This window comes from Amblyomma americanum, chromosome 3 (genome assembly GCF_052857255.1).
Source record: "Amblyomma americanum isolate KBUSLIRL-KWMA chromosome 3, ASM5285725v1, whole genome shotgun sequence".
Lineage (NCBI taxonomy): Eukaryota > Metazoa > Arthropoda > Arachnida > Ixodida > Ixodidae > Amblyomma > Amblyomma americanum.
The window spans coordinates 69756264-69771706 of record NC_135499.1 but is presented as its reverse complement, the minus strand read 5'-3'; the positions used below and the strand labels follow the sequence as shown (position 1 = coordinate 69771706).

Below are 15443 nucleotides of genomic sequence, written 5' to 3'. Positions count from 1 at the left end.
CTAAGAATGTGGCTAAGATATGGCATGAACATTGTTTTTTTCTGTTCACTTAGAAACTTTCCAGCCTGTGCTAGCATATTATTGTGATGTAAATAATGAAGCATGCTAGCACTGTACAATATGCTGTAACACTTATGAAATACTCCCCTTCAAGGCTACCGCATGCCTCTTACATGCGGTAAAGTTTAAATCTGCCAAACTAGCTAGTCTGCAAGTACGACGCCAAGCCTCTGACATCTGGCGATGTGTACCTCCCATGTAATTAGAGTGATTGGAGATGCTCCTTTTTGATGGCATTTCAGTTGCTGGGTGTGGAAGGACCAGATATGAAGGGCAACAACTAGACACCAACTTTTTAAGCAACATCCCAATAAGCAATGTGCCTTAGCTTTCCTTCTGTCCAAAAAGGAGTTTCATTTTCTATGTTCTGTGTACACGCAACTGCTTGCATGTGCACATTTTGGCTTGCTGGGAGGTGCTTTCCTCTGTTAAACTACAGTTTTAACTCTGGCCTCAGTCTTCTGCGCCTTCTTAATTTTTTGCTAGCGTTCACCTTAAGTCGCGTACAAACTCACGCAGATCTCCACTTTTCTACGTTTCCAGCTGTCACATCTTCTCTGCCTTCGTCATGTCCACCACTGCATCCAATGCCTTCAAGTCTGCTGTGTATAATCATTTTTATTAATCAGCCTACGCATGTATTTATGTTAGTCGCTCTCCTCTCTTCGATGCCAATTGGCCCTGAGAGTAAATAAGTGAAATGGTAGTCTAATCTAGGTCTGAGCAATCACGCATTATGTTGAGTTTATTTTACCACGTTGGCCAGTAGAGAGTGGAAGGAAAAAAAGCTGCTAAGTGAAGCTCGACATGCCTCTCGACCCCTACACTGGAAAGCAGCAGACACCAAGGCATACGTAATCACTAACGACAACAGAACATGACAAGTGTGAAGTAATTCAGTAACGTTCGTCGCATTTACCACAGTGCATACTCGCTGCTCAGTAATTTATTACCTCATTAGACATTCTTCAAAGAGAGTGTACAATTATGTGTTTTGTTTGAACATGGCACCACAGTACAATGACAATCATTAACCTTGTGCCAACACAACATAAAATAAACTTCTGCCCAGTAAATGCATTGCTTACAGTGCCACCACGGCACCTGTTTAGAAAATAAGCTCAAAATATTAGTGACATTTAATTTGAGCAGACGGTAATTCCCCTACCCCCTCCCTAAAAAATTGAAAAAGGGTGCTCTTCCGACGGTACGTTTGTACGCTGTAATATTTGCGAGTCCAACTACGTGTGAAATTCAGATATAGATAATTAACGCCAAAGCATTCGGTTGAATGCGAGGCGCCAGGGCGCGGGCAAACAGTAATCGTCTTCAGGTATCCACTGGTGCCACGCCCTGAGGGCCACTGCTCGGCGAATACCATTCATGGCCACGTTCACATCCAGCAAGCTTGTCACAAACATCACACAGGTGATGATGCAGCAGCAGTTCATCATTGCTGTTGGCCAGTGCTGAATTTTTTGGCGTGGTAAACGGAATCATCCACCGAAACGCGCGTCGACTGTTACTCGCCAGATTCTTGCAGTCCCACGAGGGAGAGCAGCTTTTCCGTCGGCTTCAAGTCTCCTCTTTCGTGCAGGGCCACTGGCATTGTAACGCACATTCTGCATGATCGTTTTACTACGCACCGATGCCGCACGGGACAGCGAGCTGTTGTATGTACACTCCAATGCAGCGTTCCGGCCACACACATACACACACACACATACTAAAGACACGCAACGCGCAGGACGCACGCAGCTAACACGGAAGAACAAAAACCCATTCCATAGCGCCTGTTCATTCAACTCCACACTGCGCTAACTGCGCACATGTTTCCGACTGCGGCCTCGGCTAGCGCTTCGACTTCGCCATGGCTAGCCATGGCCAAGCTGCGCTGCCGCTGGTGGTAATACCGTTCATGCAACGAAAAGAAAAAACAATATATCAAACGATTCAGGTTGTCAGCTAAAAAAGCTACCGTAAAATTAAATACATCTTATATGTTTTTGCCGTTGTGCGCCTTTGCGACATCAGCGACGTGAGCTTGAGCGCGAATACGCGAATGGCGCTATGAATTTCCCGTGTTGCTCCGTAAATTGCAAATGGCGCGGCTGCGCCGCTAACTTTTAGACATGCTTGCAGAGGTAGTCGGTGCGAACAGTTGGAAGTTCAGTCGACTGGAATTGCTCAAGGAAAGTCAGCGGCACTGCATTTTTATTGTTTCTGTGCATTGCGAGTGACTTTGACGTCAGCCACTCGGCAACGTCTCCGGTTTGGTGAACTTGTGAGAAGGTGAGCCTTTTGTTCTCAAATTTTGAAAGCGGTTTTTTGCTTGTATTGTAACCCTGCGTCTCGTCGCATGTTATGTTCACGATAACATCAGTACAACGTGCATGCGCTTTCTGTCTCTATTTAGAGTAATATTGGTCGATCAGCGTAAACTTTTGGATTCAATTAAGCACGAACTGTCCATGTTGGTACTGCGTGTCGAATGTGTTTTGAGATGATTCTGAGCGGGAGATGGTGTTCTGATAATTTGTGTACTACCAGATATAGTCTAGACATTTGAAACCATTTATCACACTGAAACAAAGTTGGAAAACTGTTTTGTGTTCATGCATCTGCTGTCCTTAAACGACTTTTCGGCAATCATTCGCATGGCTCCTTTGGATCTGGAAAATTGACTACTGTTGCCAGGGGTGCCTGGTAGCAGAGCTCCTGGGGACGCCCAGTGGGTCATTTGTTTGTCCATGTGCCCAGTACCAAAGGTACCATTCCTGACATTTTTTCCCAGTCCGTTAACCTCATATTCCTTGCAAAGATTACAGTATGTAATCAGGTAGTAAAAAAATTGGTAGCTTCTGCATATTTCAGAACAGTTCAGAGAAATGCACATGCAGCATCAGTATTCTCTCGGTAGAATTTCTGAGACCTGGATTCATTTCTTCTAGGACTGTGGCAAGCAGTAGGTCAACTGTACATAAATTTATTTTCCTCTGGTGCAAAGTAAAGAGTGCAAACGTCATAAGACAAGTCTCTAGTCTGTTTCATTCTCACTGCATTTGGCCAAAGCATATATGAAATGCTGTATGTTTTATGCCCTAGTTTCCTTTAAATTGAGCAGTAGATTTTGACAGTGAATAGCAAGGCAACTCCACTCGCTGACGGTTTTGCCTTCGGCAGCAAAACAGGGAATACCTTACCCCATGTGTTATCTCGACTGACTGAAGACTGAAAACTGCGATGGGCAGCTGCGTCCACAGCTGCTATCACCTCCCAAGTGCATGCGCTCGTAAGACACATAATAACTCTGGATTGCCATTAACATAGCCTTGCTCATTGCAGTTTCCGATAAACACCTCATAAGTGGTACTATTATGCCCTCTTTTCTTTGGCACTATGTATGATCTTCTGTTTTCGCGCTTTCTGGAAATAATGCATGCAGTTTTGAACTGCGAAAAGAGAATTTACATTTAACTAGATTGTCATGTCAGTATGTTACAGCCAAATTGTACATTGATGTCAGTGCTGGTGGTTTCTTTTCATTATTTTAGGAGAATGTTATAATTTTACCTATAGCAAATAATAGCCCTCACTAATTAGCTGATTTTGTCATGTCCAGTATTCTGATATGCTAAGCCACCAAAGCATGATTCAGAATATTGTCAGAACTAAAGGCACTGAGTCTTTCGTGTCAGTAAAAAATGTGCTTTATACCCCTGTCACATGGCATTCCTCGAAGGCCTTTTCAGCAAAGGCACCATTTTTCACCAAAGGAGCGAAAGCTTAAAGGAGCAGCGATGCAGCTACACGGTGCAGCCCAATGGTGAAAGTCGTTCAGGCTTAGCACCCGCTGCTATACTCGAGGTGGCTAAAGTGATTGTTCTAAAATTAAAGTGGTGTATTCTGTTCATTCGTTGAGCTTTGACAATTTTTTATTCTGATTGCTTCCTTAAAAGTACTGCAACAGCTACTCTCATCAGCAGGAGCAGGTTTTGTACGTGTATTGCCTTGGCCTCCATGGGCGCTCGGTGTTGCCGCAACACTTTCACTGTCTTGAAATTTGAACATAAAACATAAACACCCGTACAAAAACCAAAGCCAGACACACCTTTCGTATTTGAAAGAAATGTTTTCAAACATTATTAGCTTATCTATTTTTTTATTGCTTTTACTTTTTGACTTTGGATGGTACTGCGATCACAGCTTCTCGAATGCCGCGTCTTCGGGCTCCGAAGGTCTCGGTTGAGCGCCTTCGCCTCCAAGGCCCTTAGCGACAAAGGCGCAACATTTGTACCGGGTAGCTGCACTCCTTACGCCTTTGGATATGATTCTCAAAGGCCTTTGCGGTGCCCGTGTGACAGGGGTATTAGTGTGGTATGGCTGCTTGAACACCTGTCCCTGGTATCTCACAAACTGAATAAGGAAGGGAAAAGCCTCTGGGTGCTTGCCGACGTTTCGACAAGAGGACTTGTCTTTGGCAAAGTGTTCATCATTGGTGGGGTTTAAATAAGGTTTTCACTTCGAGGCGAAAGGCCTGTTGTGTGGGATGAGGGTGCGATATGGGAAGGGCGTTACGATGGGGAGCATGAACCTTGACCAGGCATGATAGCTGCTAAAGAAGATTAACCGGTTGACCTGCAAAACTGTGAAAACAAAAAAGCCCAATTCAGTAGAAACGAATCTCGGGGTATGGAGTGTGGATAGTGGGCTTGAATGGCTTTATGTCCAGCCACAACAGGTGGCTTGGTATGGCTGGCTGCCTTTTCCTGAAAAACTAGGATAAAGGAATTAAGGAGCATGGCAGAATAAAATACCAGGGGGGTGGGGGGGGGGCAAAATAATTTGAAGTAAAAAGAGAAAATGAGGGCAGGTTCGGAGAAAAGGCAAAAAGAAGGGGGAGGGGGGGGAGTATGGCAGCCAAGGTTCCGAGAAGTGATGTCAGGAGGTGCAGGGCGTAAGGTTAAAGTATAACGATAAATTAAAGAAAGCAGGAAAGGAGGGGGAAAATGTGGGTTGGGAAACCTCTGACCATGTGCAAGGCCTTTTCAAATAATTATGCCAATTCCGGAATGTACAGAGCTGGCCACATTTAGTGCAAACATGTGAGCGCATGGCCGCACTCTTTAGAGGTCCACTGTGTGCGGCGCAGCCACTCATCGCTGCAAAATGGCGCAAGAGGAGATGCACCTGGATGTGGTGCTTCGTGTCGTGTTACACTTCGATGTGTGGCAATGTCAGACACAGTGGCCTAAAGAGCACAGCCATGTGCTCGCGTGTTCGCACTAAGAGTGGACAACCCTGTAATTGATTCTAAGTTTCCTCTGTATATGTTGACCCCAGACGAAAACAAGTTGTCTTGTCGAAACGGCAAGCACCCTGAGATTTTTCCTTCCCTTGTTCACTTTTTGAGTGTCAAGAAACCATCTGCCTACTCTCTCTGTACCATGCACTCAACATCTTGTACGGTTATCTTTGTATGTATACACCAGTGATAAATCATGAAGGAAATCAAGGGATTTGTATTTGTATTGCTTAACACTTACTTTAAAGCTATATCATGAGGGTATAGTTGAAAATGTGCTACGGGGGCTTGGTTGTGTGTCGTGACTGGTTTCTCTTTATCAGGGCTACTTGACAGCCACCATGAAACGCAGGCTTTTGAAAAGTCGTTCCTCATATAAAAGAGCGTTTCCACTGTTACAATGGAAATGTTATTTGCTAAAAACTTCAATCATTGCAGTTCAGGGATTGATATTTTTCAAATAACTAACCTGAAGTTCAAAACCTGCAGAAGGAACTATGTAACTTTTTTCCTGCCTTAAAAACCCAGTACTTATTTGCCAGTTTCAGCAAGCAGAGGTCTGTTTCATGGCACATACTTTCCACTACCTTGCATGAAAATTGTGCAGTACAGGCCCACCATAAAACTAGGGGCATAGTATACTGCTTGTATGCAACTACTTTGGCGTTAGGCCATGCATAGCATGGTCTTAAAGTTATTCTTTTCATTTGCAACTGGTTCATAAAAGGCCTATTCTGGCAAAAGGCATTTAGCAAAATTATCTTCCTCTGAATGCTTCTAAGGATAACTTTAGTTCATTCAGGAAAATATATATTGACAATATCTCTTAAAGGCATGATTGTACATATTAGCTCTTGTTACCTCACAGTATTTAGTTTTGTGCCTCCAGCATCACTGACTTGCATCATATGTTAAATAGAGTAGTAAAAAGCTCGCTGTTAGTTTAAACCACAACTCATGATGGGGCTGTGCACTTTTTGTTGTGTTACATGAAATATGATTCAAATTCCATCAGAAGAAAGGCTGCAACACAACATTGCTCACTAACTGTTGCTTTCCCAGCACATAACATGCCATAACAGCACATAGCAGGTAAGATGTGAACAAAAACAGTGCATGTATATGTTCCACACATGCATTTTGTGTACTACCAACACTATGATATGATTAACTATGTCATGTAAGAGAGAGCACACAAATCATTTTTTGTATATATTGCAGCATGGTTATTTCAAGTTTTAAACTGGCCATTGAAACGACCCATTGTATCACCGCTGGTTACCCGGTGGCACTGGGGATCGAACTCCACACCTACCGCTTGCGAGGCAGATGCTCGGACCACTAGGCCACTCCTGCGGTCCCCCCACTGATGTTGCGTACACCAGGTGCTGTTAAAGCCCCGGTATGTATGTTAAATGCATTTTAGAAAACCATTCACTTCCAAAGTACCATTTCAGCTTTATAGCAAAACCACAGTTCGCCTAGCTAGACAAACCTGCTGCATACAAGCCAGCAGAAGGGTTGCACATACATGCTTCGTTAGGAAAACATAAAAATCAAGCAGAGCCTGCCCTTCATGGTGCATTATACCCTGATTTTGAGCAATGATCAAGATAGGCAGATGGTCATTTCATTGAACACTTGCATGATACATTCGTAGAATCGAAAAGACAAGTACTATTGCAAAATCTTCAAACAGTGTTTATTCTCAGAGAAAACATATCATGAAAAAAGTGTTGGATTAGTTATGGTGCACCTTGTATTGGGAAAGGGGCTCCCACTTTGTGAAAGGCTTAATTTTGGAATAACGACAGCGTTTAAACTAGTTGGGTTACCATGTTTAGATAGTGGATGTGCTCAAAAAGACACTGGAAGTAAGCGCACTGTCTGGAAATCTCTTTCTGTATCCTAGTCTTTTCGAGCGCTTTCACGATCTAAACTTAATTTTGCAAGAGAGCACGGAAAACAAATATTTAAATTCTGATAATTAAGGATAAAAGATCATGTTTCATTGTGTTGCTTAAAGTGTACATTGTATCACTATTGCTGTATTGCAGCACTTCTGTCGTGGCCTTGCATTGCAGCCTCTTGACTTTTGTTTATATAATAGGCAGTCCTTTTTTTCATTCGATTGCAACACTTTAGGAGTTACTACAGAGTTGCGTGGTAGCGAACTCTCAGATTAACGGTTTGCATTATTACGCCCGCATAACTTGCTAAGTGTTTCACTGCAGTCTTGTTACTAGAACAGCCTCTTGAAAGTATTCAGCCTGGTGGTCATTGAGGGTTACTGTTCACATATCAAAATGCCGGATCAGCTGTATACTCTTTACAGCTACCAGAACTATGGTACATTTCATGACATGCTGGCTGAAGAGTGCTGGAGCACCAGACTGGGGATTTGGATGAAACAATTTTCAAATGTGTGCTCGGTATCACGCTGTTTTGTTCCAGTTGTGGAGAGGTTTTCTTTTCATATTTGTTCTGTCAAACATTTAAATTTTGGGCAATATGTTGTTGCCTTTATCTTGTGTTCTCTTTGTTGTTGAGGTTTAGTGTGTTTTTTGGCACAAGCACTCCACTCTATTACTTTTCAGTATAATTTAAAATTTGTAGGGCACGTCATGAAGAATAAAACTTCTACTTGAATAATCTGCATGTGTTTATGTTCTCATCGTTGATATAAAAACTTAGTTGAGACAGCTTGTATTTTTGCTCTGGCTAGAATTTTTAGGAGAGCCTCAGTAACATAATCACATGACCAACACAAACTTGGTAATATTGTTTGTGCAATGAAAAACAGTTTTAAAATAGTTAATAACAGCTGTCAGTGTAGGAATGGCCTAAAATGTTTTGTGCTCTATATAGCTCTTCTCTGAGGCAGGATTAATTCATCTGCACCTGCAGCCTCATACCGCCAAGATACCAATTCTTGGGTGAACTTATGATTTTTTTTTCACTGAGCAAACTTGCATCATCTTGAAGCATGGAACTTGAGCTGATTCTTAACAGCTCTAGTGTAGCGAATTTCATTATCCTCATTGCTTAGTTTACATTCACCTCAGGACAATGGCCTTTTCCAGTTTAATTATCTGTGTCTTGCACCAGCTACATGCCACACTATCAGAAATTACCTAATCTTATCTAGTGAGCTTATAATCAGCTATCTCCTGCTATATTTTCCTTAGGCTGAAATTTATTTTGTTGCGATACAATGCAAAAGCTGTTTCCTGGCGTGGTGCTCAGCTTATCTGGAATGAAATGCTTGGGAAATGGGTCTCTGATTTCACCTTGAGTAGACGAAATTAACTTGTGCTAAGGCACTCTTTGGCCACAGATGCCCTTGTGCCATTAAAATCCATCAAATTCATTATGTTGCCCTAAGATACCATTGGTGATTCATTCTCTGCATTGTATGCCCTGGCCAGATCCATTTTCTTCTTTTAATTTCTGCCAGAATATTAACTTCCTTGTTCACCCCTGTTATGGTTTCACTCGGTCAGTTGTTCTATTAATAATTATAATCACTTTATTGAAAATATATTTTGGGCTAAATGGCATCAAGTTTGCCACTCTGCATAATGATATATATGTTTGGTCTTGTATGTCTTTACTTGTGTGGTAATGTTTATTTTGTGCTCACTGTCTAAACAACCTTATTTGCCTATGATATCCTAAGCCCTTCTATACCTATTTTCCTTCCCCCTGGCTCTTTTTCTTTTCAGTCATTCCTCCTCTCCTTTACACCGGCCATTGGTCACAAGGCTGCTGTGGGAACGACAGTCAGCACTGGGCCCTTTTTTGTTCATGGAACCTGCACTGCTACTATTAGCACATAGTACGTTATCAGTATTTTTGTGATACTGCATTTATTGTTATTTATGAAGTAGTTGGCTAAGGCAATGGTAGCAGTGTTGGATATTGCAATATATTAAGCATATATCTCACTTGCAATATATCAGTGTGTTCACTATTACACTACCCTCTATTTCTTTCAGTTCAGTTATTTGGCTATAGATATATTGTGCTGCTTTCCTATTTAGTCCACTCAAACTAAAACTTTGCTCTTTGTGTCCCAGGTAGAATCTACAATGATTGCTGCTCTGTGTCTTGTAAGCAGGAGGCAGTGTTCAATGGAGCCATGAACTTTCCTTGGAATTGAAAAGCCTTTGCCGTATTATGCGCTGAACCACGAGTGTGAAGAGGAAAATGTCATGCCTTGGATTTCTGCAGAGGTGAGCCATTGCGGTGAATCCACCAGCGCGAAAGACAGGGATGAGAAAGGAGACAAGACAGGTGCTGACTCGCGACTATAGTTTATTGGCGTGAACAGGGAATATATAAAAAGCCAAGCAATACCATAAACCATGTAGTTACAGATAAGCATACAAGACAACATGAGTCAAAAATCGCCCTCAACATTTCCCTGATCGAGGTAGTCCAACTACATTGTGTGTTAACACGATAGACAAAACACACATTCTTCATGGAGTCATAAGATGTGTCTAGCCTCGATAATCTCCCATTTAATCTCTGAATTTACTGCCAAAATGCGTGTTGCCAAAAGGAAAGGGTAGCAGACTTCACATCCCGTGCAGTGTACAGCAGAGTTACCCCAACCACCTAGCCAAGCCCCTACCCTCTTGTGTTCCTGTAGTCTTACATTCATACACCTTCCAGTTGCACCTACGTAAACCAGACTACAAGATAATATTTGATACCACATTCATTTTATAAGGTACATATACATTTCACTCTACACGTGTACTTTTCTCGAGCCACATTCACACAATTATTCTTAAAATTTTACATGCTTTAGACAACGTATTAGGGGCCGAGAAAGCCACTTTTACATCATACCTTCTGGCCACATTTTTCAAATTGTGCGACAATTTATGTACATACGGTAACACAACTGGTCTTTTGGCATCTCACTGACTGGCCCCAGCCAGATTGTGCCGGTCGCCGCAAAACTGTCTCAGCTTCTTTAACAATTTATCATATGCTCTTGCAGTAACATGGTTTGGAAATCCTGCGTTCGTTAACCTTAAAATCTGCTCTTGGAAACTAGTCGTCATGCTGTGAAAGCATAATTTCATCAATTCTGAGCCCGCGCTAGAAAGTGCAATGCTATCTTTCACTAGCTTGGAATGGTCGACATGTAGCCAGGTAGCAGCTTAACACTCGCCAGCACACATGAAGTGTGCTGAACATCAAGGTAAGGTCCAGAAACCACAGCTCTTTTTCTTGGGACATTTGCTCCAAGGTAAACCTGAGATAAAGGCCTTGCTCCTTAAACAACTTGAGAAGATGTACAGGTCCCGAACTATCACAACCTTTATAAAAGACCAGAAAATCATCGACATAGCAAAAGATTTTTCCCCCAGCCCGTGCACATTCTAGACAATTATTCTATCCACCCTACTCAAGAAAATATTGCTTAGCACAAGGTCAACCTTTGAACCACTACATATTCGAGACTTTAGAACACATACCGCACTGCACTACTCTACAAACATGCTCTTCAAATAAATGCTATTCAATAACATGCTCTTCAGATAAATTTCAGAAAAGGATTCATGCAAAATTATCTCTGGTTATTTGCAAAAGCATCTGTCTACTTCGCATCTTGAAGATCCATTTCTTGTACTCAATTCGCAGTGTGGTTGAGTATCTTAAGAATGACAATCCAGCGGATTGTCTTGTGATTAGTGTCGATGTAGAACTATTTTATTCTATCCCGTATGAAGATCTTGTGAAAAGCTCATGAATGTGTATATCGGAGCACAACGATGAGCTCGTGTTTAGGAATGGGTGTGTAACATAAGTCTTTTTTGGCACTTGCCTCCTTTTATTTGAAGTGAAGAGCATGTTTGTGGAGTATGGCAGTGCGGCATATGTTCAAAAGTCTGCTAAATGTATCGATTCGAAGGTTGCCCCTGTGCTAAGCAATATTCTCTTAAGCAGGGTGGAAGGAATGATTGCCAAGAAATTGCATGGGCTGGGGGAAATCTTTTGCTACGTCTATGATTTTCTGGTCTTTTACAAAGGTTGTGATAGTGTGGGACCTGTACATATTGTGAACTTGTTTAAGGAGCAAGGCCTTTGTCTTAAGTTTACCTTGGAGAAAATGTCCCAACAAAAAGAGCTGCGGTTTCTGAACCTTACCTTGATGTTCTGCACACGCCATGTGTGCTAGCGATATTCACCCAGGAGTGTTAAGCAGCTACTTGACTGTTGGTCGAACGATTCTAAGCTAGTGAAAGATAGCATTGCGTCGTCAAGTCTAGGCTCGGTATTGGTGAAGCCATGCTTTTACAGCGTGACAACTGGTTTCCAAGAGAAGATTTTAAGGCTAATGAAAGCATGATTTCCCAACCATGCTATTGCAGAAGCGTGCGATAAATTGTTAAAGCTGAGCATATAAGATTGGGCAAGTTGGTCTGACATGCTAAAGATAAGAATGGCGCAGCATCAAGTAACGAGGACAACAGGAGAGCACACCCACGCACAAGTGCCATCCTTGGAGCGGATGCAGAATCTAAGAGCGTGTACTTGACATTCAGCGTTGGCAGCCAAGGATCGGGCTCGTTCAATCTTTAGCGTTCAAATCCGTGTTTCCTCGTTTCCTTGACTGTAAACGCTGAATGTCAAGCACGCGCTCTTGGATTTTGTATCTGCTCCAGGGTTGGCACTTGTGTGTGGGTGTGCTGTCCTGCTTTTCTCGTTACTTGATGCTGTGCCATTCTTCCCTTTAGCATGTTAAAAGCTGAAACCCCTTCGCAGGGACTGGCATGATCAGGCTGGGGCCAGACAGTGAGATGCCAAAAGACTGACTGTGTTGTTGCAGATTGTTGCAAAATTTGAAAACTGTGGCCAGAAGGTATGACGTAAAAATGGTGTGTTCGGCCCCTAATAAGTTGTCTACAATCTGTAAAATTGTTAATACTTTTGTGAATTTCGTTAGGGAAAAGCACATGTGTCGAGTGAAACGTGGCAACATATATGTGCCTTGCAACCATTGCATGCATTGCATACCATTATCATGTGGTTGGGTTTATGTTGGTGAAACTGGAATGTGTATCAATGTAAGACTACAGGAGCATGAGAGGTATTTGGATATTGGTAGGGGTTGTAACTTATCTGCATATTACAAGGGATGTGAAGGCTGCTAGCCATTCCTTTCGGCAACACGCATTTTGGCACTACGTTCACAGCAGATTAACCAGAAAATTATCGAGGCTAGACACATCTTATGACTCGGTGACGAATGTGTAAGTGTGCTGCCCATAGCGTTAACATGCAGTGGGTTGGACTGTCTAGATGAGAGGAATGTTAAGGGCAATCTTTTACTTATGTTGTGATGTAGCTTATGTGTAAATGTGTAGTTTGTGGCGTGTGGCTTTTCTGTATACTCTCTGTTCACTTCAATAAACTTCAGTTGCGAGTCAGTGCCTGTTTTGTTTCTTTTCTCGTCCCTGTCTCGTGCTGATAGATTCAAGTACTTGTAGAGTAGATTCACTGAATTGTGTACTTGCAGAGGCTTGTGAAAAAACGAGAGGAATTTTCTTTCCTTTATGCGGAATGGAAGGTTGAAATTTTTTTACTTAAATGTTTGCAGCATTAATTTCTATTTGGAAAGGTAAAACCCACTTTATTGTACATTTTGTGTGCAATGGTGCCGGTGGCTGCATGCAACTGAAAACATTCGTCCAGGTTATCTAGCTAGCGTCCTTCTTCCTTGTGCCACATTTTCTGAAATAATATTTTGTCAGATTTATTTCAATCAGAATTTCTAAGAACATATTGGTGATCACATAATTTGGTGATCACATATGACATAATTCAAAGCGTGATCATTGGTATTTTTTAGTCTGGGGCAGTACAATGAGAAGTACATAGTATATAGTAAAATTAAGTATGACCAGTCTAACATAAACAAAACTACTTTTTTTAAAGGAAAATTTTGCTACCGAAGTGCTGGAGTGACATGGCATTATGAAGACGTGGACAGTGTGCTGTATTCATGATGGCACGAGAACTTGCGTACAGTGCTTCAGGTAACTGGTGAGTACCTTGGTGCTGTGCTTCTGCTAATGTAGCCAAATTATGTTTTTAATCTAAGAGTGTATCTGAAAACTTAAGCAAAAATTGAGTAGTATTTAGATATTCTTGCACCAGATACCACTGTGAGAATTAGTTATTAATGATGTGTCTCACATGTACCCTTGTCTGCTGAATATAGTAAGCATGGCTTTCGAGCTGAGTGCCTCCGACGTATGAAAAAAAAATGGCCACTGGGCTGCTCCACAACGCGTGGAGCAGCCCAGTGTAGCACATTCAGGCTTCATGGAATGGAGAATGAAGGCAGTAAATAATTTAAGAGTAGAAAACACAGCACAAACCACAGGACCAGGAAACTGACAGGACACACCGACCCTGATGACACTCTTTGCATGAAGGGTGTTATAAAGTTGCCTGTCATGTAGAGCAAGATGGAGGTCGCACAGGACGGGTGTTAAATATGAGTTGATGCAGACACCTGTCATTACGTAGTACTCACTGTAGAACTCGAGCAAGAAGCAAAGGTAACAGCTGAGCATGGCCACTCTTGTGCTTTCCTCCGCAAGCAATCTAGAATTGCACTTAGAAATCTTTTATGCTTTCTCTTGACATATACATCATTGCTGCATGTGGCGAGGAAAAGTACATACCCTTGATGTCAAGTGACAGTGAACTCACAGGGCTGGTAACAGCTCACTGAGGTGTTGTGGTATATCTACAGGGCACCTCATGAGAACAAAGAGCCCTTGAAGGAATTCTCTCAAAGTTTGTTGCCACATGGACCTCTTCGTAATCAATGACTAAAAGGCAAGCCTTCCTTTAGTGTCACAAAAAAAGGCCTAGGACATGGGTCTTTTTGCTTCTCCATTAGTGCCAAAATGTTTGCTAGCGAGATCTTTCGCAGATATATAATTATTTCACAAAATGTCAAGAAGGAGACTGAAGCTGCACCAAGCAGTACCAGTAAAAAACTTATCACAGCTGTTCAAAAAGCAGAAAGACTCATGCCTTCATCCTTATTTTGCATCAGACACATGAGGACACTTCGTCTTTCTGGGTCATCATTTTAAAAAGGTTCACATGACAACGGCCTTTGGTTAAATTTCTGCCAAGAGCCCTTTTTTGAAACTTGAGCATCCGTTCCTTGTGAGGCACACTGCAGAGATATTGGAATGCCATAATAAAAAGCGTCATAATCTGCCGCAACGGGCATGCCCGGGGACTTTCACTTCGTCTTGTCTTGCCTATAACAAATTGGATGGACGATAAATTCGGCAAGCGTCTCCCACCTTTTTCAGATATTACCAATGTTCCTTGCTCGCTAAGTTGTGCATTTAGTACTATGTACAGAAAGGCACCTGCATTGAATTGCATCTGGCCCCCATCCTGAGCTACTTTCTATTTGCACAAAATGATAAGCAACTGTAAAGACTTTCATGCGCACAGTGCCGCCCGGGAAAGCGCATTTTGTCTGCTTCTTTCTGGACCTGTGGTTTTTACTGTTTACTGTTATGAGAAATGAATTTTGGGCAATAAATTATAACGGGTTGGTTCTCGGTGAATGGCTTTTGAAAGCTTCTACGAAAGCCGATTGTTCAATAGCGGATGGTTGAAATGTATTTGTGAAATTTATATTTGGTGTTGTGTGACCACTAAATGAGGATTTTTTTTATGCTTTTCAGATGGATCCGACAGCAATGTGCAGATGTACAATGTGTGTAGTTTGCCATGAAAATAAAACGTATGTACTTGTACTCACCCAAACACTTACCACTCTTTCATTCTAAGCTGCATTCTTTGTGCGTATGCACTACATAATATGCGTAAAGGAATGCCTTGTACATAATACTTATTTCTTTCGCACCTGGACGTCTATATCTGCAGTGAACATTGCGGGCAGAAGCTATACGAAGATGCATGTTCATGTACTACAGAAAGTACATAATTACAATACAGATAATTTCCGCTCTAGATGAAATGACTTCCGAGTAAACGGAGGACGTATGCATACACA

The 15443-nt window shown here is 42.0% G+C and overlaps 1 protein-coding gene and 1 long non-coding RNA gene across 2 annotated transcripts in view; one reads left to right on the top strand and one right to left on the bottom strand.

The window, feature by feature from the left end:
• Positions 1–15443, bottom strand: part of LOC144123043 (ABC transporter G family member 20-like) — a 101107-nt gene that overhangs the window by 50143 nt on the left and 35521 nt on the right. The window lies entirely within an intron of this gene.
• On the top strand, positions 8944–15190 carry LOC144123042 (uncharacterized). The gene is made up of 4 exons (XR_013312977.1): positions 8944–9203; positions 9445–9600; positions 13325–13432; positions 15112–15190. It is a non-coding gene; the product is annotated as an uncharacterized LOC144123042 (long non-coding RNA).